Below are 26,630 nucleotides of genomic sequence, written 5' to 3'. Positions count from 1 at the left end.
TTTTCGCTAAAATGTCATAAGGGGGGACCCTTACACAAAAATGTCAAAAACAGACTTGCTTCAGCAGCACAATACTTGTCCTGTAGTTATAGGAGATGTCTCAAAACGTCATCAGGAGTCCAGACAAAACCCGAAAATGGCAGAAAATGTATATTTTTAAAAACTTTTTCCGCTAAAATGTTGTAATGGGGGACCCTTACACAAAAATGTCAAAAACAGACTTGCTTCAGCAGCACAATACTGGTGCTGTAGTTGTAGGAGATGTCTCAAAACGCTATCAGAAGTCCCGACAAAACCCGAAAATGGCAGAAAATGTATATTTCTAAAAACTTTTTCCGCTAAAATGTCGTAAGGGGGGACCCTTACACAAAAATTTCAAAAACAGACTTGCTTCAGCAGCACAATACTGGTGCTGTAGTTGTAGGAGATGTCTCAAAACGTCATCAGGAGTCCCGACAAAACCCGAAAATGGCAGAAAATGCATTTTTTATGAAAACTTTTTTTCGCTTAAATGTCGTAAGGTGGACCCTTACGAAAAGTTCTAAAAAACGGACTTGCTTCAGCAGCACAATACTGGTGCTGTAGTTGTAGGAGATTTCTCAAAACGTCATCAGGAGTCCCAACAAAACCTGAAAATGGCATAAAATGCATCTTTTTTGAAAACTTTTTTTCGCTAAAATGTCATAAGGGTGGACCCTTACACAAAAATTTAAAAAAAACGGAATTGCTTCAGCAGCACATGTCCTGTAGTTGTAGGAGATGTCTCATAACCTAACCAGGAGTCCCGACAAAACCCGGAATTGCAGAAAATGTATACTTTTTGAAAAGTTTTTTTCGCTAAAATGTCATAAGGGGGGACCCTTACGAAAAATTCAAAAAAACGGACTTGCCTCAGCAGGACAATACTGGTGCTTTAGTTGTAGGAGATGTCTCAAAACGTCATCAGGAGTCCCGACAAAACCCGAAAATGACAGAAAATGTATATTTTTTGAAAACTTATTTTCGCTAAAATGTCGTAATGGGGGACCCTAACACAAACATTTAAAAAACAGACTTGCTTCAGCAGCACAATACTGGTGCTGTAGTTGTAGAAGATGCCTCAAAACCTAATCAGGAGTCCCGACAAAACCAGAAAATGGCAGAAAATGTATATTTTTAAAAACTTTTTCCGCTAAAATGTCGTAAGGGGGGACCCTTATGCAAAAATAAAAATAAAACTGACTTGCTTCAGCAGCACAATACTGGTGCTGTAGTTGTAGGAGATGTCTCAAACCCTAACCAGGAGTCCCGACAAAACCCGGAAATGGCAGAAAATGTATACTTTTTGAAAAGTTTTTTTCGCTAAAATGTTGTAAGGGGGGACCCTTACACAAAAATTAAAAAAAAATTTACTCGCTTCAGCAGCACAATACTGGTGCTGTAGTTGTAGGAGATGTCTTAAAACGTCATCAGGAGTCCCGACAAAACCCGAAAATGGCAGAAAATGTATATTTAAAAAAAAATGTACGCTAAATGTCGTAAGGGGGGACCCATACACAACAATTTTACAAATGTACTTGCTTCAGCAGGACAATCCTGGTGCTGTAGTTGTAGGAGATGTCTTAAAACGTCATCAGGAGTCCAGACAAAACCCGGAAATGGCAGAAAATGTATACTTTTTGAAAGAATGTTTTTCGCTAAAATGTCATAAGGGGGGACCCTTACACAAAAATGTCAAAAACAGACTTGCTTCAGCAGCACAATACTGGTGCTGTAGTTGTAGGAGATGTCTCAAAACGTCATCAGGAGTTCCGACAAAACCCGAAAATGGCAGAAAATGCATTTTTTATGAAAACTTTTTTTCGCTAAAATGTCGTAAGGTGGACCCTTACGAAAAGTTCAAAAAACGGACTTGCTTCAGCAGCACAATACTGGTGCTGTAGTTGTAGGAGTTGTCTCAAAATGTCATCAGAAGTCCCGACAAAACCCGAAAATGGCAGAAAATGTATATTTTTAAAAACTGTTTCCGCTAAAATGTCGTAAGGGGGGACCCTTACACAAAAATTTTAAAAATGTACTTGCTTCAGCAGTACAATACTGGTGCTGTAGTTGTAGGAGATGTCTTAAAACGTCATCAGGAGTCCAGACAAAACCCGGAAATGGCAGAAAATGTATACTTTTTGAAAGAATGTTTTTCGCTAAAATGTCATAAGGGGGGACCCTTACACAAAAATGTCAAAAACAGACTTGCTTCAGCAGCACAATACTGGTGCTGTAGTTGTAGGAGATGTCTCAAAACGTCATCAGGAGTTCCGACAAAACCCGAAAATGGCAGAAAATGCATTTTTTATGAAAACTTTTTTTCGCTAAAATGTCGTAAGGTGGACCCTTACGAAAAGTTCAAAAAACGGACTTGCTTCAGCAGCACAATACTGGTGCTGTAGTTGTAGGAGTTGTCTCAAAATGTCATCAGAAGTCCCGACAAAACCCGAAAATGGCAGAAAATGTATATTTTTAAAAACTGTTTCCGCTAAAATGTCGTAAGGGGGGACCCTTACACAAAAATTTTAAAAATGTACTTGCTTCAGCAGGACAATACTGGTGCTGTAGTTGTAGGAGATGTCTCAAAACCTCATCAGGAGTCCCGACAAAACCCGAAAATGGCAGAAAATGTATATTTTTAAAAACTTTTCCTGCTAAAATGTCGTAAGGGGAGACCCTTACACAAAAATTTTAAAAATCTACTTGCTTCAGCAGGACAATCCTGGTGCTGTAGTTGTAGGAGATGTTTCAAAACGTCATCAGGAGTCCCGACAAAACCCGAAAATGGTAGAAAATGCATCTTTTTTGAAAACTTTTTTTCCCCCTAAAATGTCATAAGGGGGGACCCTTACACAAAAATGTCAAAAACAGATTTGCTTCAGCAGCACAATACTTGTCCTGTAGTTGTAGGAGATGTCTCAAAACCTCATCATGAGTCCCGCTCCGAGTCTGTGGAACTCTCTCCCTGACCTCCTGAGGGCACCACAGACAGTGGATGCTTTTAAAAAAGGCTTAAAAACCCTTCTTAAAAAAAAAAAAGCTTCTTTTTTTTTTAGATATATGCATACTAGTTCTAGCTATTTGGCTGTTCTAGTTTTTATTTTAATTAATTTTTTATTATTTTTTTATTTTATTTTTTTTAATACACTGTAGCACTTCGAGGTTGTTTACTCAATGTAAAATGCTTTTTACAAATAAAATGTATTATTATTGTTATTATTATTATTAGTATTATTAAAAAAACGGACTTGCTTCAGCAGCACAATACTGGTGCTGTAGTTGTAGTAGATGTCTCAAAATGTCATCAGGAGTCCCGACAAAACCCGAAAATGGCAGAAAATGCATCTTTTTTGAAAAAAACATTTCGCTAAAATGTCATAAGGGTGGACCCTTACACAAAAATAAAAATAAAACGGACTTGCTTCAGCAGCACAAGTCCTGTAGTTGTAGGAGATGTCTCAAAACGTCATCAGGAGTCCCGACAAAACCCGAAAATGCCAGAAAATGCATCTTTTTTGAAAACTTTTTTTCGCTAAAATGTCATAAGGGGGGACCCTTACACAAAAATAAAAATAAAACAGACTTGCTTCAGCAGCACATGTCCTGTAGTTGTAGGAGATGTCTCAAAACCTAACCAGGAGTCCCGACAAAACCCGGAATTGCAGAAAATGTATACTTTTTGAAAAGTTTTTTTCGCTAAAATGTCATAAAGGGTGACCCTTACACAAAAATGTCAAAAACAGACTTGCTTCAGCAGCACAATACTGGTGCTGTAGTTGTAAGTCATCAGGAGCCCCGACAAAACCCGAAAATGGCAGAAAATGTATATTTAAAAAACCTTTTGCCGCTAAAATGTCGTAAGGGGAGACCCTTACACAAAAATTTTAAAAATCTACTTGCTTCAGCAGGACAATCCTGGTGCTGTAGTTGTAGGAGATGTCTCAAAACGTCATCAGGAGTCCCGACAAAACCCGAAAATGGTAGAAAATGCATCATTTTTGAAAACTTTTTTTCCCCCTAAAATGTCATAAGGGTGGACCCTTACACAAAAATGTCAAAAACAGATTTGCTTCAGCAGCACAATACTTGTCCTGTAGTTGTAGGAGATGTCTCAAAACCTCATCATGAGTCCCGCTCCGAGTCTGTGGAACGCTCTCCCTGACCTCCTGAGGGCACCACAGACTGTGGATGCTTTTAAAAAAGGCTTAAAAACCCTTCTTTTTTTTTTTTTAGATATATGCTTACTAGTTCTAGCTATTTGGCTGTTCTAGTTTTTATTTTAATTTATTTTTTATTATCTTTTTATTTTATTTGTTTTAATACACTGTAGCACTTTGAGGTTGTTTACTCAATGTAAAATGCTTTTTACAAATAAAATCTAATTATTATTATTAAAAAAACGGACTTGCTTCAGCAGCACAATACTGGTGCTGTAGATGTTGCATGCATGCATATTCCAAATAAACTCAAACTCAAATAGTAGTGACTAAAAATGAATTGCCTAGTTCAGGGTGTACCCTGGACTGTAGGTGGATTATGCTCTATCTTCAATGTGACTATGAACTGGATAAGTGGTATGGAAATTCTATAGATGGACTAAAATGGCAGGACTTAAATACAGTTGTTGATTGAAAGTATTCTGTCATTTTATTGGTGGAACATCAATGTCCTACTATTCATGTTGAATGTGCATGTGTGTTCATGTATGTTTGTTTACACTTCTCAATGCACGCTCTCAGTATTGTGTGTGTGTTTATGTGAGGAGAATCAATTGAAAACCCAGCGCAGAAGTTAAGAGGGATTAAAGCCAGTGTGCATGGAAGTTGAAAATAGCTGCAGAGATTATAATAATGTAATCCAATTTAAAGGCGCCTTCTCCAGATATTTATTATTGAAGCACCATCTGTTTGGAGCCTGTAGGGTCAGTCCAACACGACGTTTGACACCAACCAGTCTCATTTTCTTGTCCTACATTCTTCCCTGCCTGTCGGAAACTTCCAGAATAACCCCTTCCTCCTCCGCCTTTCTTTCTCCTCTGCGAATCCGGAGCAAGTTCGGCGAAGATTTAAGGTCACCCCAATTTCTTTGCCGCTTTAGTGAAGGACTAAATCAAAAAATATATTGTCCTATTGTTTTTTTCTTCTGAATGCCGTCACCTTCACAAGGTCGTGCTTAGACTTAGTTGGAACACACAGGCTGAGAGGAGGAGAAAGGTGGATTTTACAAACCCCGTTTCCATATGAGTTGGGAAATTGTGTTAGATGTAAATATAAACGGAATACAATGATTTGCAAATCCTTTTCAACCCATATTCAGTTGAATATGCTACAAAGACAACATATTTGATGTTCAAACTGAAAAACATGATTTTTTTCTCCAAATAATCATTAACTTTAGAATTGGATGCCAGCAACACGTGACAAAGAAGTTGGGAAAGGTGGCAATAAATACTGATAAAGTTGAGGAATGCTCATCAAACACTTATTTGGAACATCCCACAGGTGTGCAGGCTAATTGGGAACAGGTGGGTGCCATGATTGGGTATAAAAACAGCTTCCCAAAAAATGCTCAGTCTTTCACAAGAAAGAATGGGGCGAGGTACACCCCTTTGTCCGCAACTGCGTGAGCAAATAGTCGAACAGTTTAAGAACAACGTTTCTCAAAGTGCAATTGCAAGAAATTTAGGGATTTCAACATCTACGGTCCATAATATCATCAAAAGGTTCAGAGAATCTGGAGAAATCACTCCATGTAAGCGGCATGGCCGGAAACCAACATTGAATGACCGTGACCTTCCATCCCTCAGACGGCACTGTATCAAAAACCGACATCAATCTCTAAAGGATATCACCACATGGGCTCAGGAACACTTCAGAAAACCACTCTCACTAAATACAGTTGGTCGCTACATCTGTAAGTGCAAGTTAAAACTCTACTATGCAAAGCGAAAGCCATCTATCAACAACACCCAGAAACGCCGCCGGCTTCTCTGGGGCCGAGATCATCTAAGATGGACTCATGCAAAGTGGAAAAGTGTTCTGTGGTCTGACGAGTCCACATTTCAAATTGTTTTTGGAAATATTCGACATCGTGTCATCCGGACCAAAGGGGAAGCGAACCATCCAGACTGTTATCGACGCAAAGTTGAAAAGCCAGCATCTGTGATGGTATGGGGGTGCATTAGTGCCCAAGGCATGGGTAACTTACACATCTGTGAAGGCACTATTAATGCTGAAAGGTACATACAGGTTTTGGAACAACATATGTTGCCATCTAAGCGCCGTCTTTTTCACGGACGCCCCTGCTTATTTCAGCAAGACAATGCCAAGCCACATTCAGCACGTGTTACAACAGCGTGGCTTCGTAAAAAAAGAGTGCGGGTACTTTCCTGGTCCCGCCTGCAGTCCAGACCTGTCTCCCATCGAAAATGTGTGGCGCATTATGAAGCGTAAAATACGACAGCGGAGACCCCCGGACTGTTGAACGACTGAAGCTCTACATAAAACAAGAATGGGAAAGAATTCCACTTTCAAAGCTTCAACAATTAGTTTCCTCAGTTCCCAATCGTTTATTGAGTGTTGTTAAAAGAAAAGGCCATGTAACACAGTGGTGAACATGCCCTTTCCCAACTACTTTGGCACGTGTTGCAGCCATGAAATTCTAAGTTAATTATTATTTGCAAAAAAATAAATAAAGTTTGAGTTTGAACATCAAATATGTTGTCTTTGTAGTGCATTCAACTGAATATGAGTTGAAAATGATTTGCAAATCATTGTATTCTGTTTATATTTACATCTAACACAATTTCCCAACTCATATGGAAACGGGGTTTGTACATTATACATCTTTGTATCGTTATGAATACGTTGGAAAACACATGTAGCAGGTACAATAATAGCATTTTTAATCATTCCTTCTGTTCAGAGTCAAACTGTCGCCAGCAAAACATTTATTAACATTAAAAATGTTAATTACTTAGTTACTATTAACTAAGTAATTAACATTAAAAATGTTAATTACTTAGTTACTATTAAGTAAGTGCTTGCGGCTCAGTATAGTGGCCCTTATGATTAAAAAATACTCATTCCAGTTTGAAGTCAGGTTTATTCTCCTGCAACTGGACGAGAGCACACCTGGCCAAGTTAAGACCCGTTGAGCTTTTCAATCTGGCCCGCCGGACATTCCCAAATAATTTTTTTTTAGGTCTTTAAGATGGAAAGTGTAGCTGCCATTATGATGTGCAGTGATGTTTTCTAATGCAACTTTATTTATAAAGCCCTTTAAAAACAAGCCCAGTTGAAGAACAAAGGGATGTACACCACAAAGAAATACAGGCATTTAAAACAGAGGTAAAATACACATTGAAAAAGCAAATACAAATTATCTTAAGAATATTTTGTTGGATAAAAAGCAGTTAAAACAGTTAAAAACAGTTTAAAGTCTAAAATGACCGTAAGTCTTCAACGACAAAGTATTTTAATGGTTGGAATCTGCACTTTTCATGATATACTAGTTACTATGGTCATCTAATTAGTTACCATGGTAATTAATTAGTTACTATGGTAATCTAATTAGTTACCATGGTAATTAATTAGTTACTATGGTAATCTAATTAGTTACTATGGTCATCGAATTAGTTATTACGGTCATCTAATTAGGTATTATTGTCATCTAATTAGTTACTATGGTCATCTACAAACCCCGTTTCCATATGAGTTGGGAAATTGTGTTTGATGTAAATACAAACAGAATACAATGATTTGCAAATCCTTTTCAACCCATATTTGTCATGTCTGTGTGATCATGTTTTGTTTTAGTAATGTTCGGTTTAAATTTTGGACTTTTTGTGCACTTTTGTTTTGTTTTGTCACCATAGCAACCATTAGTTTCACCTGTCACGTCACGCACCTGTTCCACGTTTGGACTCATTGTGCACTCTTGTCACCATAGCAACCATTAGTTTTCACCTGTCACGTCACGCACCTGTTTCACGTTTCGAGTCACGCACCTGCTTTCACTAATCATGTCCATAGTATTTAAGTTCATTCATTTTCTGTTGTTCGTGCTGACGACATCTGTCATGACTTGGACTTTGGCTTGGTTTGTTCTCCTGTGGTGCAAATGAACTGGACTGGTCAAGGCTTGAAGGTGGGTACATGATTTATTTTAAACTATCAAAAAAGGAATAAACAAAAAGCGCGCACAGTGGCGGAGAATAAAACTAGACTTTAAACACAAAACTTGCACATTGGCAGAAACTATGAACAATTAAACAAAACACTAACTGTGGCTTAACAAACAAAAACGTACTTGGCATGGAACCGGCATGAAAAAAAGAGTAGCAAGGGTCATCAGGGTGTGGAGAGTGTGCAGGAGCATAAATGTGGTGATGTCGTCAGCACGAACAACAGAAAATGAATGAACTTAAATACTATGGACATGATTAGTGAAAGCAGGTGCGTGACTCGAAACGTGAAACAGGTGCGTGACGTGACAGGTGAAAAGTAATGGTTGCAATGGTGACAAGAGTGCACAATGAGTCCAAACGTGGAACAGGTGCGTGACGTGACAGGTGAAACTAATGGTTGCTATGGTGACAAAACAAAACAAAAGTGCACAAAAAGTCCAAAATTTAAACCGAACATTACTAAAACAAAACATGATCACACAGACATGACAATATTCAGTTGAATATGCTACAAAGACAACATATTTGATGTTCAAACTCATAAACATTTTTTTTTTTGGCAAATAATCATTAACTTTAGAATTTGATGGCAGCAACACGTGACAAAGAAGTTGGGAAAGGTGGCAATAAATACTGATAAAGTTGAGGAATGCTCATCAAACACTTATTTGGAACATCCCACAGGTGAACAGGCTAATTGGGAACAGGTGGGTGCCATGATTGGGTATAAAAGTAGATTCCATGAAATGCTCAGTCATTCACAAACAAGGATGGGGCGAGGGTCACCACTTTGTCAACAAATGCGTGAGCAAATTGTTGAACAGTTTAAGAAAAACCTTTCTCAACCAGCTATTGCAAGGAATTTAGGGATTTCACCATCTACGCTCCGTAATATCATCAAAGGGTTCAGAGAATCTGGAGAAATCACTGCACGTAAGCAGCTAAGCCCGTGACCTTCCATCCCTCAGGCTGTACTGCATCAACAAGCGACATCAGTGTGTAAAGGATATCAACACATGGGCTCAGGAACACTTCAGAAACCCACTGTCAGTAACTACAGTTGGTCGCTACATCTGTAAGTGCAAGTTAAAACTCTCCTATGCAAGGCGAAAACCGTTTATCAACAACACCCAGAAACGCCGTCGGCTTCGCTGGGCCTGAGCTCGTCTAAGATGGACTGATACAAAGTGGAAAAGTGTTCTGTGGTCTGACGAGTCCACATTTCAAATTGTTTTTGGAAACTGTGGACGTCGTGTCCTCCGGACCAAAGAGGAGAAGAACCATCCGGATTGTTGTAGGCGCAAAGTGTAAAAGCCAGCATCTGTGATGGTATGGGGGTGTATTAGTGCCCAAGACATGGGTAACATACACATCTGTGAAGGCGCCATTAATGCTGAAAGGTACATACAGGTTTTGGAGCATCCAAGCAACGTTATCATGGACGCCCCTGCTTATTTCAGCAAAACAATGGAAAGCCACGTGTTACAACAGCGTGGTTTCATAGTAAAAGAGTGCGGGTACTAGACTGGTCCGCCTGTAGTCCAGACCTGTCTCCCATTGAAAATGTGTGGCGCATTATGAAGCCTAAAATAGCACAACGGAGACCCCCGGACTGTTGAACAACTTAAGCTGTACATCAAGCAAGAATGGGAAAGAATTCCACCTGAGAAGCTTCAAAAATGTGTCTTCTCAGTTCCCAAACCTTTACTGAGTGTTGTTAAAAGGAAAGGCCATGTAACACAGTGGTGAACATGCCCTTTCCCAACTACTTTGGCACGTGTTGCAGCCATGAAATTCTAAGTTAATTATTATTTGCAAAAAAAAAAAAAAGTTTATGAGTTTGAACATCAAATATGTTGTCTTTGTAGCATATTCAACTGAATATGGGTTGAAAAGGATTTGCAAATCATTGTATTCCGTTTATATTTACATCTAACACAATTTCCCAACTCATATGGAAACGGGGTTTGTAATCCGGTGCGCCCTATGGTCCGGAAAATACCGTAATGGTTTTTCATGACAGTGCAGCCCTAACACACCTTCTTAAGTCAACAAGGTTCCTCCTCAATGGACCTGGTCTTTGAACACTCCTGTGGTTGTTAGGTGATGCACAGGTAAAAGAGACTACAGGTGTGGACGGATTGAAGGACAGCGAGCTGGTGCATGAGAGCAGTTCTGGAAGCAGCAGAGATTACTCGCAGCGTTAGAGCGGGGCCCCGCTTAAAGAGGATCACTTTATCTTCACACAGGACTTTACATGGCTCCCTGAGGGCTTTGACTGAGCCACACACTTTTTTTTTTGTATTCCCTTATCCTCCACTTGATCTCACGTACACGGTTATGGCTTACCTTCTCGCAAATGGCGACAATAACAAGTTCCGGGCGCTATCTCCTTGCTTGACTTTGCAGCCGTTAATTTAATCCAATGGAACGCTATCAGGCAGCGTTAATGATGATGTGATCTTATCTTGCTCATTAGTGTCTTTGTTCAGCATGAGAGCGCTGCCCCCTTCGGACAAGCCCCGGTATTACACCCTGTGCAGGAACGTGGTCTCCCTGAACTGTGGCGGAGAATCCAATTAGAAGAAATAAGCATAAATTGCCTGCGGGCGAAGTGGAATTAGGACGACGTTTTGGCAGCGGTACGTCTGACTGAGTCCTCTTGTGAAGGATTTAGACTCAGAAGAGTTTTCATTGCCATTGTCTGAGAACGGGTTCACAAACTTGCAACATAGAACACACATAACAGGGGTCCCCTACCTTTTTTTTGCACCAGGGACCAGTTTAATGTAGGCATTATTTTTCACGTGTGGCTGATAAATACAGGTAAAAGCCAGTAAATTAGAATATTTTGAAAAACTTGATTTATTTCAGTAATTGCATTCAAAAGGTGTAACTTGTACATTATATTTATTCATTGCACACAGACTGATGCATTCAAATGTTTATTTCATTTAATTTTGATGATTTGAAGTGGCAACAAATGAAAATCCAAAATTCCGTGTGTCACAAAATTAGAATATTACTTAAGGCTAATACAAAAAAGGGATTTTTAGAAATGTTGGCCAACTGAAAAGTATGAAAATGAAAAATATGAGCATGTACAATACTCAATACTTGGTTGGAGCTCCTTTTGCCTCAATTACTGCGTTAATGCGGCGTGGCATGGAGTCGATGAGTTTCTGGCACTGCTCAGGTGTTATGAGAGCCCAGGTTGCTCTGATAGTGGCCTTCAACTCTTCTGCGTTTTTGGGTCTGGCATTCTGCATCTTCCTTTTCACAATACCCCACAGATTTTCTATGGGGCTAAGGTCGGGGGAGTTGGCGGGCCAATTTAGAACAGAAATACCATGGTCCGTAAACCAGGCACGGGTAGATTTTGCGCTGTGTGCAGGCGCCAAGTCCTGTTGGAACTTGAAATCTCCATCTCCATAGAGCAGGTCAGCAGCAGGAAGCATGAAGTGCTCTAAAACTTGCTGGTAGACGGCTGCGTTGACCCTGGATCTCAGGAAACAGAGTGGACCGACACCAGCAGATGACATGGCACCCCAAACCATCACTGATGGTGGAAACTTTACACTAGACTTCAGGCAACGTGGATCCTGTGCCTCTCCTGTCTTCCTCCAGACTCTGGGACCTCGATTTCCAAAGGAATTGCAAAATTTGCATGGTTGGGTGATGGTTTGGGGTGCCATGTCATCTGCTGGTGTCGGTCCACTCTGTTTCCTGAGATCCAGGGTCAACGCAGCCGTCTACCAGCAAGTTTTAGAGCACTTCATGCTTCCTGCTGCTGACCTGCTCTATGGAGATGGAGATTTCAAGTTCCAACAGGACTTGGCGCCTGCACACAGCGCAAAATCTACCCGTGCCTGGTTTACGGACCATGGTATTTCTGTTCTAAATTGGCCCGCCAACTCCCCTGACCTTAGCCCCATAGAAAATCTGTGGGGTATTGTGAAAAGGAAGATGCAGAATGCCAGACCCAAAAACGCAGAAGAGTTGAAGGCCACTATCAGAGCAACCTGGGCTCTCATAACACCTGAGCAGTGCCAGAAACTCATCGACTCCATGCCACGCCGCATTAACGCAGTAATTGAGGCAAAAGGAGCTCCAACCAAGTATTGAGTATTGTACATGCTCATATTTTTCATTTTCATACTTTTCAGTTGGCCAACATTTCTAAAAATCCCTTTTTTGTATTAGCCTTAAGTAATATTCTAATTTTGTGACACACGGAATTTTGGATTTTCATTTGTTGCCACTTCAAATCATCAAAATTAAATGAAATAAACATTTGAATGCATCAGTCTGTGTGCAATGAATAAATATAATGTACAAGTTACACCTTTTGAATGCAATTACTGAAATAAATCAAGTTTTTCAAAATATTCTAATTTACTGGCTTTTACCTGTATATCAGAATCAGAATACCTTTATTGTCATTGTAAAGAAAGACCGCAATCCAGCTCAGTGCTTTTAAAACAAACAATAATAAAACAATTTAAAAACATAATAAAATGTTAAAAAAAACATATTGCACAGTAGATCTTTATCAGAGGTAATAAAGTGGTGAGTGTTCAGGTAAGTGCAGAGTTTTGATGGTCTTATAACGCCTCCCCGAGGGCAAGAGTTCAAGCCAGTGGTGACCTGGGTGGGATGAGTCCTTGAGGATGCTGTTTGCTCTCCTGTTGCAGTGTCTCTTATGCAGGTCCTCTAGAGCAGTGGTTCTCAAATGGGGGGTACGTGTACCCCTGGGGGGTACTTGAAGGTATGCCAAGGGGTACGTGAGATTTTTTTTCAAGGGGAACATTATCCGGATTCAGGAGGAACAGTGTGGTTTTCGTCCTGGTCATGGAACTGTGGACCAGCTCTATACTCTCGGCAGGGTCCTTGAGGGTGCATGGGAGTTTGCCCAACCAGTCTACATGTGCTTTGTGGACTTGGAGAAGGCATTCGACCGTGTCCCTCGGGAAGTCCTGTGGGGAGTGCTCAGAGAGTATGGGGTATCAGACTGTCTGATTGTGGCGGTCCGCTCCCTGTATGATCAGTGTCAGAGCTTGGTTCGCATTGCCGGCAGTAAGTCGGACACGTTTCCGGTGAGGGTTGGACTCCGCCAAGGCTGCCCTTTGTCACCCATTCTGTTCATAACTTTTATGGACAGAATTTCTAGGCGCAGTCAAGGCGTTGAGGGGATCTGGTTTGGTGGCTGCGGGATTAGGTCTCTGCTTTTTGCAGATGATGTGGTCCTGATGGCTTCATCTGGCCAGGATCTTCAGCTCTCACTGGATCGGTTCGCAGCCGAGTGTGAAGTGACTGGGATGATCAGCACCTCCAAGTCCGAGTCCATGGTTCTCGCCCGGAAAAGGGTGGAGTGCCATCTCCGGGTTGGGGAGGAGATCTTGCCCCAAGTGGAGGAGTTCAAGTGCCTAGGAGTCTTGTTCACGAGTGAGGGAAGAGTGGATGGTGAGATCGACAGACGGATCGGTGCGGCGTCTTCAGTATTGCGGACGCTGTATCGATCCGTTGTGGTGAAGAAGGAGCTGAGCCGGAAGGCAAAGCTCTCAATTTACCGGTCGATCTACGTTCCCATCCTCAACTATGGTCACGAGCTTTGGGTTATGACCGAAAGGACAAGATCACGGGTACAAGCGGCCCAAATGAGTTTCCGCCGCCGGGTGGCGAGGCTCTCCCTTAGAGATAGGGTGAGAAGCTCTGTCATCCGGGGGGAGCTCAAAGTAAAGCCGCTGCTCCTCCACATGGAGAGGAGCCAGATGAGGTGGTTCGGGCATCTGGTCAGGATGCCACCCGAGCGCCTCCCTAGGGAGGTGTTTAGGGCACGTCTGACCAGTAGGAGGCCACGGGGAAGACCCAGGACACGTTGGGAAGACTGTCTCCCGGCTGGCCTGGGAACGCCTCGGGATCCCCTGGGAGGAGCTGGACGAAGTGGCTGGGGAGAGGGAAGTCTGGGCTTCCCTGCTTAGGCTGCTGCCCCCGCGACCCGACCTCGGATAAGCCGAAGAAGATGGATGGATGGATGGATGGATGGGAACATTATCACAATTTCAGAAGGGTTAAAACCATTAAAAATCAGTTCCCAGTGGCTTATTTTATTTTTCGAAGTTTTTTTTAAAATTTTACCCATCACGCAATATCCCTAAAAAAAAAAGCTTCAAAGTGCCTGATTTTAACCATCGTTATATACACCCGTCCATTTTCCTGTGATGTCACACAGTGATGCCGATACAAACAAACAGCAAGGTATAGCGACATTAGCTCGGATTCAGACTCGGATTTCAGCGGCTTAACACTGTCTGATAAGATAATTACTAACAACTATGAACTAGGTTTACAGCATATGAAATACATTTGGCAACAACATGCACTTTGAGAGTGCAGACAGCCCATTTCAGGCGCGCTAAGAACATATATTTTTCCACGATTTCAGCACTCAGGTTAACCATACCTAAATAGACACAAAATACTGCATTACACAAGAATGTACTCGAATGATTGAAAAAAATAAATGTTTTTAAGCTAAATTATTGGTAAACACAGTTTATTTATAATAATTTACGTAAAACCGCGAGTAATGAATAAAGTTTTCATCAATTGATATATTCTGTAGACATACCCTCATCCGCTCTCTTTTCCTGAAAGCTGATCTGTCCAGTTTTGGAGTTGATGTCAGCAGGCCAGGGAAGCTAGGGTCGATATTCTTCTCTTGATCATCTTCGGTGGCATAAGGGACGGTGTGAGCCAAGACATCCAGGGGGTTTAGCTCGCTCGTCTGCGGGAACAAACTGCCGCCATTGCTTGCCGTGCTACCGAGGTCCTTTGTCCCTGAATTGCTCACACACTCCGGCAGAATCAATGGGGGTCTGGCGGCAGATTTCTTTGACTTTATGGTTGGAAATGCATCTGCTTTGAGTGTCGCAGGATATCCACACATTCTTGCCATCTCTGTCGTAGCATAGCTTTCGTCGGTAAAGTGTGCGGAACAAACGACTGACCATTTCGTCGGCTTTCCCCACACCCTCGTATTTTGAACAAATTTTGTCCAATTTCTTGCCACTTTCGCATCTTTGGGCCACTGGTGCAACTTGAATCCGTCCCTGTTCGTGTTGTTACACCCTCCGACAACACACCGACGAAAGTGAGAAAATGGCGGATTGCTTCGTGACGTCACCGCTCAGAGAGCGAATAATAGAAAGGCGTTTAATTCGCCAAAATTCACCCATTTAGAGTTCGGAAATCGGTTAAAAAAAGATATGGTCTTTTTTCTGCAACATCAAGGTATATATTGACGCTTACATAGGTCTGGTGATAATGTTGTGCGTCGGTTGAGGTGGGCGGGGTTTGGTGGTAGCGGGGGTGTATAATGTAGCCCGGAAGAGTTAGGGATGCATGGGATTCTGGGTATTTGTTCTGTTGTGTTTATGTTGTGTTACGGTGCGGATGTTCTCCCGAAATGTGTTAGTCATTCTTGTTTGGTGTGGGTTCACAGTGTGGCGCATATTAGCAAGAGTGTTTATATCGCCACCCTCAGTGTGATCTGTATGGCTGTTGACTAAGTATGCCTTGCAGTCACTTATGTGTGACAGCAAGGCTTGGTCAACAGCCATACAGGTCACACTGAGGGTGGCGATATAAACAAGTTTAACACTCTTACTAATATGCGCCACACTGTGAACCCACACCAAACAAGAATGACAAACACATTTCGGGAGAACATCCGCACCGTAACACAACATAAACACAACAGAACAAATACCCAGAATCCCAGGCATCCCTAACTCTTTTCCCCCGTGCGTCGGTTGAGGTGGGCGGGGTTTGGTGGTAGCGGGGGTGTATAATGTCGCCCGGAAGAGTTAGGGATGCATGGGATTCTGGGTATTTGTTCTGTTGTGTTACGGTGCGGATGTTCTCCCGAAATGTGTTTGTCATTCTTGTTTTGGTGTGGGTTCACAGTGTGGCGCATATTAGCAAGAGTGTTTATATCGCCACCCTCAGTGTGATCTGTATGGCTGTTGACTAAGTATGCCTTGCAGTCACTTATGTGTGCAATACAACATGTGGCAAGGCTGGCACACTGTTTGTACAGTTTGTAGAGGGCGTTAAACGCTGTGCCATCATAGCACGCCCTTATTATTGTTGTGTGGGTGTAAATCAGCAGATATTCGAGAGAATAGTTGCCCTGAAATTCAGGAGTCTCCCGGAAAAATCGGGAGGGTTGGCAAGTGTGACGCTGTCTAGCGCCATTCACATAAAGCTCGCGGGCCGCACTAACATTACATTTTCATATTAAGGTGCAGACCACGTATCTGAGACCCCTGATTTATACATAGCACAAAGCAAAAAAGTGTTGAACCATTTCAAAAGAGTTTTGTGGCTCCCATTGTTTTCTTTAATTTGCGAAACTGGTCAAAATGGCTCTTTGAGTGGTAAAGGTTGCCGACCCCTGGTCTGGATGGACCGTAGTCTCCTGCCTGAGGGGAGAGGGCAGAATAGTTTGTTTCCAGGGATGAGAAGAGTCAGCTGTGATCCGACCCACACGACCTGGTCCTGGAGGAGAACAGGTCCTGGCGGGGTGGTAGTTTGCAGCCAATAACCTCCTCAGCAGAACGTACCATGTCCTGCAGTCGATGCTTGTCCCGGACTTCGGCGCCGGGGATGGACTCTGATGGCTAAGTAGAACTGCACCAGCATCTCGGTCGGCACCTTCAGTTTCTTCAGCTGCCGCAGGAAGTACATCCTCTTGATGAGGTCCTGGGTGATGGTGGTGCCCAAGAAACGGAATGGAGTCCACAATGGAGACGGGGGGTGGGAGAGTCAATCAGGGTGGGGCTTTGACCAGAATTCTTGGCCATATGTACATCTTGGACGGCCTCCGTCTGCACACATCCCAGATGGAGACTGCCGTGGATTAGTAAAGATTGTCCTCCCCCTTTAATAAGTGACTGACACACTAAACCTGCTCCGTGGAGTCTGGGAACAACAAGAGTATTATCCCTTACCTTGTTCCAATATGAAACAATGTCGTCCAAGCACCTGATCCTCCGCCCTGATCGCACCGGTTTATTAATCACCATGAAACCCTCGCATCACACCGTGGTCGGAGAATCCAGACGCCCTCATTCCGAAACCTTTCCAAGACCTTTTCCTTCTTTTTTTTTTCTTCCTCCCCTCCCCGCCATGGTTACGTAATGTTACAGCAGATCAGCGCCGCTTCATTGGTTAGCGCCACGGCGACAATAGCTGGTGGTGGAAAATGAAATTGGAGCACTAACGGGATTTATGATATGTTCAAATCTGTAGGAAAAAAAAACAATTTCTCTGAACATTGAGAATGAAAAAGGTGATGTGAATCGTATGAACGCAACAATGCTTGAATGGGGTGACAACAATGTCCATTGGGGCTGTCAAATTGAACAAATTAACTCCTGTAGTTAATCCCAAATAGTGATGGCCCCATACCAATATTTTGGTACGGGTACCAAAACTATTTCGATACTTTTCTAAATTAGATATGGATTAAGCAGTGACGTGCGGTGAGGTTGATGGCTGGTGAGGCACTGACTTCATCACAGTCAGATTTACAAACATATGAACCCTAAAGAGTATCTTATTCACCATTTGATTGGCAGCAGTTAACGGGTTATGTTTAAAAGCTCATACCAGCATTCTTCCCTGCTTGGCACTCAGCATCAAGGCTTGGAATTGGGGGTTAAATCACCAAAAATTATTCCCAGGCGCGGCGCCGATGCTGCCCACTGCTCCCCTCACCTCCCAGGGGGTGAACAAGGGGATGGGTCGAATGCAGACGACACATTTCATTACACCTAGTGTGTGTGTGACAATCATTGGTACTTTAACTTAACTTTAACTTTACACATGCAAACTGTAGCACACAAAAAAGCACATTTGATAAAAAAAATACGTTATTATGGTCTTACCTTTACTTAGAAATTAAGTCCATGCGCCGCAACTAAAGCCCTCACTTAAACTTTCCACGTGCAAGATTGAATCTATTTAAAAAAGTGTAACCGAGGGTTTATAAATGTCGCCTATACTGTATGAAACTACAAAATAACAAACACGGAGGCTCCAGTTTACACGAGGACCACTTTATTTACCTTCTTTCAAAAACCTCCGCAACGTGACATCACTTCCGCTCTTAGCGCCTTCAAAATAAGAGCTCAAGGCATATACTGTATAACAGCGCATAACAGGAACTTAACATCACAAAGAGGAAAGCCCATGAAAATAGGTTACAAAAGTTATTTAATAAGAAGCCAAAAAGTGCAAAAACAATAATGTTCGTGTTGGAGGAGTTGTGAATTAGGTACACCTGCAGTCTGCAGGTGTATCTAATGTTGTGTCCCTGCAGTCATTCACAACTCCTCCAACACCAACATTATTGTTTTTGCACTTTTCGGCTTCTTATGAAATAATTTTTTTAAATAGATTCAATCTTGCACGTGGAAAGTTTAAGTGTGGGCTTTATGTTATGATCCGCTGCCCGGATCATATTTTTGTTTACGTTTTCGAGGTACTTGTGTTTTTTGTTAGTTTTGGACTCCTTGAGTGCCTGTTTTGTACACCTGAGTTTGTTGCCATGGCTGCTTATTATTTTCACCTGCCGCGTGTGTTCCCGACGGGCACCTGTTTGTCATCACTGACATTATTATTTAAGCCTGCCTTCCCTGTCATTCTGTCTTGCTTCCTAGTTTGTTTTCACACAACAGATGACGACTTTTGTTTCCTGCTCTGAACCTGCTAGCTTCCACGCTAGACTCCTTTTTACCTTCTAGCTCCCACGCTAGCTCCTTTAGTTTTTGCCTCCCGTGCTATGAGCACGTTTTTGTTTATTCCAGTATAATTTATTTCTTGAATAAATCATTTCTTACCTGCACGCTGTGTCCGAAGCCCGATCTGCATTCCTGGGAGAGCGAGCCCCGCATCACCATGCGCCCCGGTCGTCACACTTTAGTTGATATAACAATTCTACGATGGGGGTGCAGTAGGCGAGCCTCAGCCAGTGCGTCTTTTGCAGCCGTTTTATGATCGCTCAGCACAAGAAATACTTTACACACATACAGTTGTTGACAAAATACACTGTACTTTATATACCTCAGCTAACTAAACTATGGAAATGTATAATATAATTCATATAGCAATACAGTCTCACTGCACGGCAGGCCAGCAGTTAGCCGAGTCATTGCGCAATCCATGTTGAGGCACTGAGTGACGTGCCTCAACTGGCTGCTGTTCACCGCACCGTCTCTTCTCAGTATTTGAACGGCAAATGTGAAAATTCAGCGATTTTGAATAAAAATAATCTAAAACTGGTGAAGTTAAATGGAAAATAACTTTATAGTATAATCACTGGATACATATAACAATTTAATTTTTTTTTTTTCTTTTTACATTTTTTTTCTTTCCATGATGGCAGGTGAGGCCCCGCCTCACCTGCCATCATGGAAAGAAAAAAAATCCCAGTGACTGCACGTCACTGGGATTAAGCGTAAAGACCCCAACTGGGCAGTAAGATAGAGACATTGGTATGCGGTCAGGGAAAAGGACGTCCCTGCCATGCAGAGTCCAACGGGATATGGAGTGGTGTGTACCTGGGACGCTGGGTACACCGTTGAGCCCTCTGGAGACGTCGCGGGCTTCAATCATCGAAAAGGTCGATGAAGCAGGGTGCACACCCGATGACATACTTACCCTCCCTTTCACCACTCCACACCGACTGCTACCGTCCAGTTTATTCCTACTTACCAAAGGGATTGAAACATCTCGTTCTATTTGCTTTACTTAGACTTCCTTTTTGTTGTCATTCAAATGTGAACTTTACAGTACAGATAAGAACGGAATGCACGTTTATGGATGTATGTTATATTGTCTTTATATTCCAGCCAGTTAATCCATTTTTGGGGGGCAATTGATGGGATAGCAGTGTTTCCCACAGGACAGGCATCTATTTGTGGTGGTGTGGTCGGGGGCGGGGGGGGTGGGGTGGGGTTGGCGGCGGCAGCGGCGATGACCAAGAAGAACGCGGAGTTGGAATATAATTACAATATTTTATGTACATATTTATATACAGATTTGAACAATTAGTGATTCACTGAAATATATTTATTAATTGTGGTTCTTACAAAAAATATATCTTATAAAATATAAAAGCTAAAATGTCTCTTAAAGCTCTGCCCCTTTAATTAGTGAATACTAAATAATTTAACTTTAGCCTACTACTACAACCATATTATTTACCAGCAACATGAAGTGAAACAGAGGCAGAGGTGTCCTGCCATAGTCAGTCAACCTCCTCCTCCTCCTGCTGCTGCTGAACAGGTCACACCTGTGGTCCGCCGGACTGTAGGCCTACCTCCTCTCCAAGTCGAGCCCTTTTCGGCCGTTGAAAATATTTTTCTATACTCAGCTGTGTGAAGGAGTGAACATCCAACATTAGAATTTATTACTAACGAGCAGAACCGCTCTATGTACAGTGCCGTCTAACCTTAAGCGGCAGCAGCTCAACACATGCAGGGTTCAACGTTAAGGTTTTTTTCTACTTGCCCGACTTTTCAAATCTACTTGCCCCAATATTTTTACTTGTCCTGCCTAGGTTTTTTTCTGGCTGTGTAGTGCTCATGGCTTATATCTTACTAAAATTCTTCCCGTTGACTATTTACAACACTACACAGTATTTATTATTATTATTATCTATAATTACATTTAAATGGCATTGCATACATGTAAAATTAAATGCTATTTCACATTATTTGACCAGTAGCAGTTACACCCATCTGAACAGGTCAGCCACCTGTTTAAAGCCCGATCACAGTTGAAATCTTGAAATGAAGGGCCTTTAATGGCCAAAACATTAACCTGGACAACATTTTAACAGCTGGTTGGCTCAGATTTGATTCTTTTCATTGCATTCACATGCTGCAGTGGACAGTGGACAATTTAGCTTCAGTCCACGTGTGTTTATTGACAACAGGGTTATAACCTGGACACGTTAGCTCGTCGGTATTGTAACACGTGACTGTTACTACGTGCGTCTGCCCCGGGCCACGAGTCAAACGGCGGCGGTGTTAATGAAGCAGCGTCAGGCTGCTCACCGTCAGTGAAACGCTCGGTGAAATCGCGGATTAACGTTAAATATATGACGAGCCGCGAGCGATGCAGCTATATCCTATCTACCTATAACACCTGTAAAAATGAAGCAATGCTACCACGCTAGCAAGTGTTAGCTAGCCGGCTATGAGCCACCAAGCTGTTAACTGTTGCCAAAAGGCACCATTTAAGTTTTTTTCCCCATGGCATCCTGGATCAAGGCTTTCAGCAGCTTTTGGACGTTTGAGGTAGAAACGTAGGAAGCGCCATCATTATGAAAAGTAGCCGGCGAGTATTTTGATTCCGTCCGTCCCTCTTCTTCGTCTTCTTCTTCTTCTGGCCCACCAGGGGAATTAAGTGCTATTGGCGGAGTTACAATGCATAGTAGGCTACCGCCACCTACTGCACCGGAGGTGTAACTACAAGCAACATTCACAGACAGTCCCATTGCTTTTATGAGCGGTCGAGCGAGTCAAAAGCCGAAAAATCCATTTGTGGCGGACGTAATTCTTTTGTGGCGGGCCGCCACAAATAAATGAATGTGTGGGAAACACTGGATAGTTATGATGCGTTCAAGAGTCTTACGGCCTGAGGGAAGAAGCTGTTACAGAACCTGGAGGTTCTGCTACGGAGGCTGCGGAACCTCTTTCTAGAGTCCAGCAGTGAAAGTAGTCCTTGGTGGGGGTGGGAGGAGTCTCTGCAGATTTTCTGAGCCCTGGTCAGGCGGCGGCTTTTTGCGATCTCCTGGATAGGAGGAAGAGGAGTCCTGGGGCCGTATTTATCAAGCGTCTTAGAATTACTCCTAAGAAGTCTGCTAAGAGTTGACTTATGAGTAAAGAAATTCTTCGCTGAAAGCTGCACTTAAAAGTTAGTTATCAAGCGTCTTACTCACACTTTCAGCGAAGTGTAGGACTGAATCTTAAGTGTCACACTCAGAGCTGAATTACGACATTACTATGTGCCGTAAACGGAATTTTAGGTGAGGTCATTTCTGTGTCCGTAGAAATAACCAATCACGGAAGGGAATCCCTTGTCTAAGAATAAAGAAATATCTTAGAAATATTTAAGTGGACAATGGGAGTGTATATTTTGACAATAAACTACAAAAAAAAAAACAATATTGGCAATGAATCAAAAATAAATGTTTTCTTTTCTTTCCAATTCATTTTCCCAGTGGCGAGATATGGAAGCATTGTGATGACCTTTTAGTTCTGCTGTGAAAGCTCTGCTGCGCGATGTTGCTGATGAGATGACGCCCCTTATTATTAAATCTGTGACAAAAATAGTACCCGCTCTGTCTAAACCAGGGGTGCTCACACTTTTTCTGCAGGCGAGCTACTTTTCAATTGATCAAGTCGTGGGGATCTACCTCATTCATATATATCATTTATATTTACTTATTTATGAAATATATGTTTTTGTTAACAAGTTAAAGGTGTTTAATGATAATGCAAGCATGTTTAATAAATATAGTTAATATTGTTAACAAGTTAAAGGTGTTGAATGATAATACAAGCATGTTTAATACATATAGTTAATATTGTTAACAAGTTAAAGGTGTTTAAAGATAGTACAAGCATGTTTAACACATATAGTTAATATTGTTAACAAGTTAAAGGTGTTTAAAGATAATACAAGCATGTTTAACACATATAGTTAATATTGTTAAAAAATTAAAGGTGTTTAATGATAATACAAGTATGTTTAATAAATATAGTTGATATTGTTAACAAGTTAAAGGTGTTTAATGATAATACAAGCATGTTTAACACATAGTTAATATTGTTAAAAAATTAAAGGTGTTTAATGATAATACAAGAATGTTTAATACATATAGTTAATATTGTTAACAAGTTAAAGGTGTTTAAAGATAATACAAGCATGTTTAACACATATAGTTAATATTGTTAACAAGTTAAAGGTGTTTAAAGATAATACAAGCATGTTTAACACATAGATAATATTGTTAACATGTTAAAGGTGTTTAAAGATAATACAAGCATGTTTAACACATATAGTTAATATTGTTAACAAGTTAAAGGTGTTTAAAGATAGTACGAGCATGTTTAACACATATAGATTCCTTTCTTTCATGAAGACAAGAATATAAGTTGGTGTATTACCTGATTCTGATGACTTGCATTGATTGGAATCAGACAGTGGTGCTGATAATGTCCGCATTTTCGAATGGAGGAGAAAAAAAGTCCTCCTTTCTGTCCAATACCACATGAAAGTGGTTGGTTTTTGGCATCTTATTTGTCCAGCTTCCGTACTCCTTTGTATACACTTTACAAGAAATACATTGTCGGCAAACTCCGTAGCTTGCTAGCTTGTGCACGCCAGCTTTCTGAGACTCTTATTTTGGTAGCGCAGGCAGGATGAAGCAGAGCTTTTATTGTGCAACTGTGCAGTCGGTCTTTGGAGTTTTGACGACAGGTACGGCGCCAGAGTCTGTTGAAATAAAGTGTTTCTCGCCTTCCAGTCGGTCATTTTAATGAGCTGGCAGCAGCCAGCGTCATCTCAGAAGACCCTCGGGTGCCGTGAATGTCAATCAAGTGACGAAAGTGACGTCATAGTGAAGATTTATGATCGCTCATTTTTAGGACTATTTTTTTAATGCCTGGCTGGTGATCGACTGACACACCCTCCGAGATTGACCGGTAGCTCGCGATCGACGTAATGAGCACCCCTGGTCTAAACGATAGCGTTTGATCAGCTGCTCGTCATCAAACAAAGCCAAGACATCCTTCCGCTCCCTTCTCTCTCGCCTCAGTGCCATCCCCCGCTGGCAACTCCTAACCACTTAGGACACCTCTGAAGGTCTCTTAAATATCGTGGCGAGTAGGAGTGATTCTTAGACTTAAGAAAGTTGATAAATAGCTTTTATTCTTAAGTTTGAGAGTAGGACTAAATTTCGCAAATTCTCAGGACTTAAGTGTAAAATGGCACTCTAAGACGCTTGATAAATACGGCCCCTGATGATGTTTTCCGCCGTCCTCACCACTCTCTAGAGAGTTCCAGTCTGAGGCACTGCAGGCTCCAGTCCAGACAGAGATGCAGTTGTTGTCTATAGTGCCTCTGTAGAATGGGGGGAGGGAGCTATGCTCTTTTCATCCGACGCAAAAAGTGCATGCGCTGCTGAGCTCTTTTTACAAGAGCCCCGGCGTGTAGGGACCAGGTCATATTGTCAGTTATCTGCACCCCCGGGAACTTGGTGCTGCTTACTATCTCCACTGCTGTGCCGTTGATGAAGAGTGGAGTGTCCTGATGATCTCCTTGGTCTTGTCGACGTTCAGGACCAGGTTGTTGGTTCTGCACCAGTCAACCAGATGTTTTGTTTCACCTCCTCCCTGTAGTCGTTGTTGTCATGGATGAGGCCCACTAAAATAAAGGGGACCACACAAAATGTCATTATTGGCTTTATTTTTACAAAAAATGTTAGGGTAGATTAAACATATGTTTATTATTGCAAGTTTGTCCTTAAATAAAATAGTGAATATACTAGACAACTTGTCTTTTAGTAGTAAGTAAACAAACAAAGACTCCTAATTAGTCTGCTGACATATGCAGTAACATATTGTGTCATTTATACACCTATTATTAAGGACAAACTGTAAAAATTGATTATTAATCTACTTGTTCATTTACTGTTAATATCTGCTTACTTTCTCTTTTAACATGTTCTATCTACACTTCTGTTAAAATGTAATAATCACTTATTTTTCTCTTCTTTGATACTTTACATTAGTTTTGGATGATACCACACATTTAGGTATCAATCCGATACCAAGTAGTTACAGGATCATACATTGGTCATATTCAAAGTCCTCATGTGTCCAGGGACTTTCCTGACTTCATAAACATTATATACATTTTAAAGGAATGAAACAAGATGTTGTGATGCAAGATGGACTAGATACGCTCCTGTACTTGGTATCATTACAGTGGATGTCAGGTGTAGATCCACCCATGGTGTTTGTTTACATTGTGACGCCGGTGAGCTATGGTGTGTAGTGAAGCATGTCTAGCTATATACTTGTAAGAAACTTACTTTATTTGTCGCCATGGAGGCTAGGATTAGTGATTTAGAAGTAGCTAAAACACTGCAGATGGACGTTAGCCGCTAGCTAGCTAGCCATGTCTTAAAGCATCTCTTCCTGAGGGTGTTTCAGTGTTATAACTTCACTTTTATCTTTACTTTTTAAGACAAAATGTGTTTGTTCTCCCTTTTCTGTCTACACACTGTGTCTGCTTGTAAGTACTCTGTGTGTGTGCACTGCCGAACATGCTCCTCTGCTCGTAAAACCAGCAATGTCACGACGTGACGACGACAAGGGTGTGGGACCGGTACTTTTCAGAGGCGGAATAGTACCGAATATGATTCATTAATATTGCTGTACTATACTAATACCGTACGACCCTAATCCTAGCAAATGATTGCATTAATTAATCATGTATACTTGCGGATTAACCGCACAATTTATTGTGCGTGTGTATGCTCCTTTACCCCGGATGGATGGTTGCTATACGGTCAGTGATCTGGTCTACGCTTACAGTCATGGCCAAAAATTCACATGATTATTTATTTTGTTTGCATTGGAACAACAACAACAAAAGCCAAATCTGATATCATTTTACACAGAACTTCAAAAATGGACTGGACCCTCAACCTAATATGTGGTAGCACACCCTTTGGAAAAAATAACTGAAATCAATGGCTTCCTGTAACATCGCTACTGGAATTTTGGACCGCTCTTCTTTTGCAAACTGGTTAGTTCCAGTGCCATGGGCTTTAAACTTCTTGATGACATTGCACACAGGAACATTTACATCTCTGGAGATGGACTTGCAGCCTTGAGATTGTCCGTGCTTTTCCACAATCTTGCTTCTTAAATCTTCTGAGAGTTCTTTGCTCTTCTTAAATGTATAATAGACTGTATTTATATTATTCACATGTGAATAATGTTGTATAATAGACTGTATTTATATTATTCACATGTGAATAATGTTGTATAATAGACTGTATTTATATTATTCACATGTGAATAATGCTGTATAATAGACTGTATTTATATTATTCACATGTGAATAATGTTGTATAATAGACTGTATTTATATTATTCACATGTGAATAATGCTGTATAATAGACTGTATTTATATTATTCACATGTGAATAATGCTGTATAATAGACTGTATTTATATTATTCACATGTGAATAATGTTGTATAATAGACTGTATTTATATTATTCACATGTGAATAATGCTGTATAATAGACTGTATCTATATTATTCACAT

General features: G+C 41.4%; 1 protein-coding gene across 2 annotated transcripts in view; it reads left to right on the top strand.

Moving 5' to 3' along the window:
• The window catches only part of esamb (endothelial cell adhesion molecule b), a 302,835-nt gene that overhangs the window by 155,774 nt on the left and 120,431 nt on the right, over positions 1 to 26,630 (top strand). Inside the window, exon 1 of one of the 2 annotated variants that reach the window (XM_061973192.1) lies at positions 8,096 to 8,169. The exons of the other annotated variant lie outside the window; for it this stretch is intronic. The gene's annotated coding sequence lies outside the window, so the exon portion shown is untranslated. Of the gene's footprint in view, positions 1 to 8,095; positions 8,170 to 26,630 lie in introns of those variants that run through there. 2 annotated transcript variants of the gene reach the window in all.

This window comes from Nerophis lumbriciformis, linkage group LG17 (genome assembly GCF_033978685.3).
Source record: "Nerophis lumbriciformis linkage group LG17, RoL_Nlum_v2.1, whole genome shotgun sequence".
In the NCBI taxonomy this organism is placed as follows: domain Eukaryota; kingdom Metazoa; phylum Chordata; class Actinopteri; order Syngnathiformes; family Syngnathidae; genus Nerophis; species Nerophis lumbriciformis.
The sequence above is the reverse complement of the archived record's forward strand: the minus strand, read 5'-3'. Positions and strand labels throughout refer to the sequence as shown.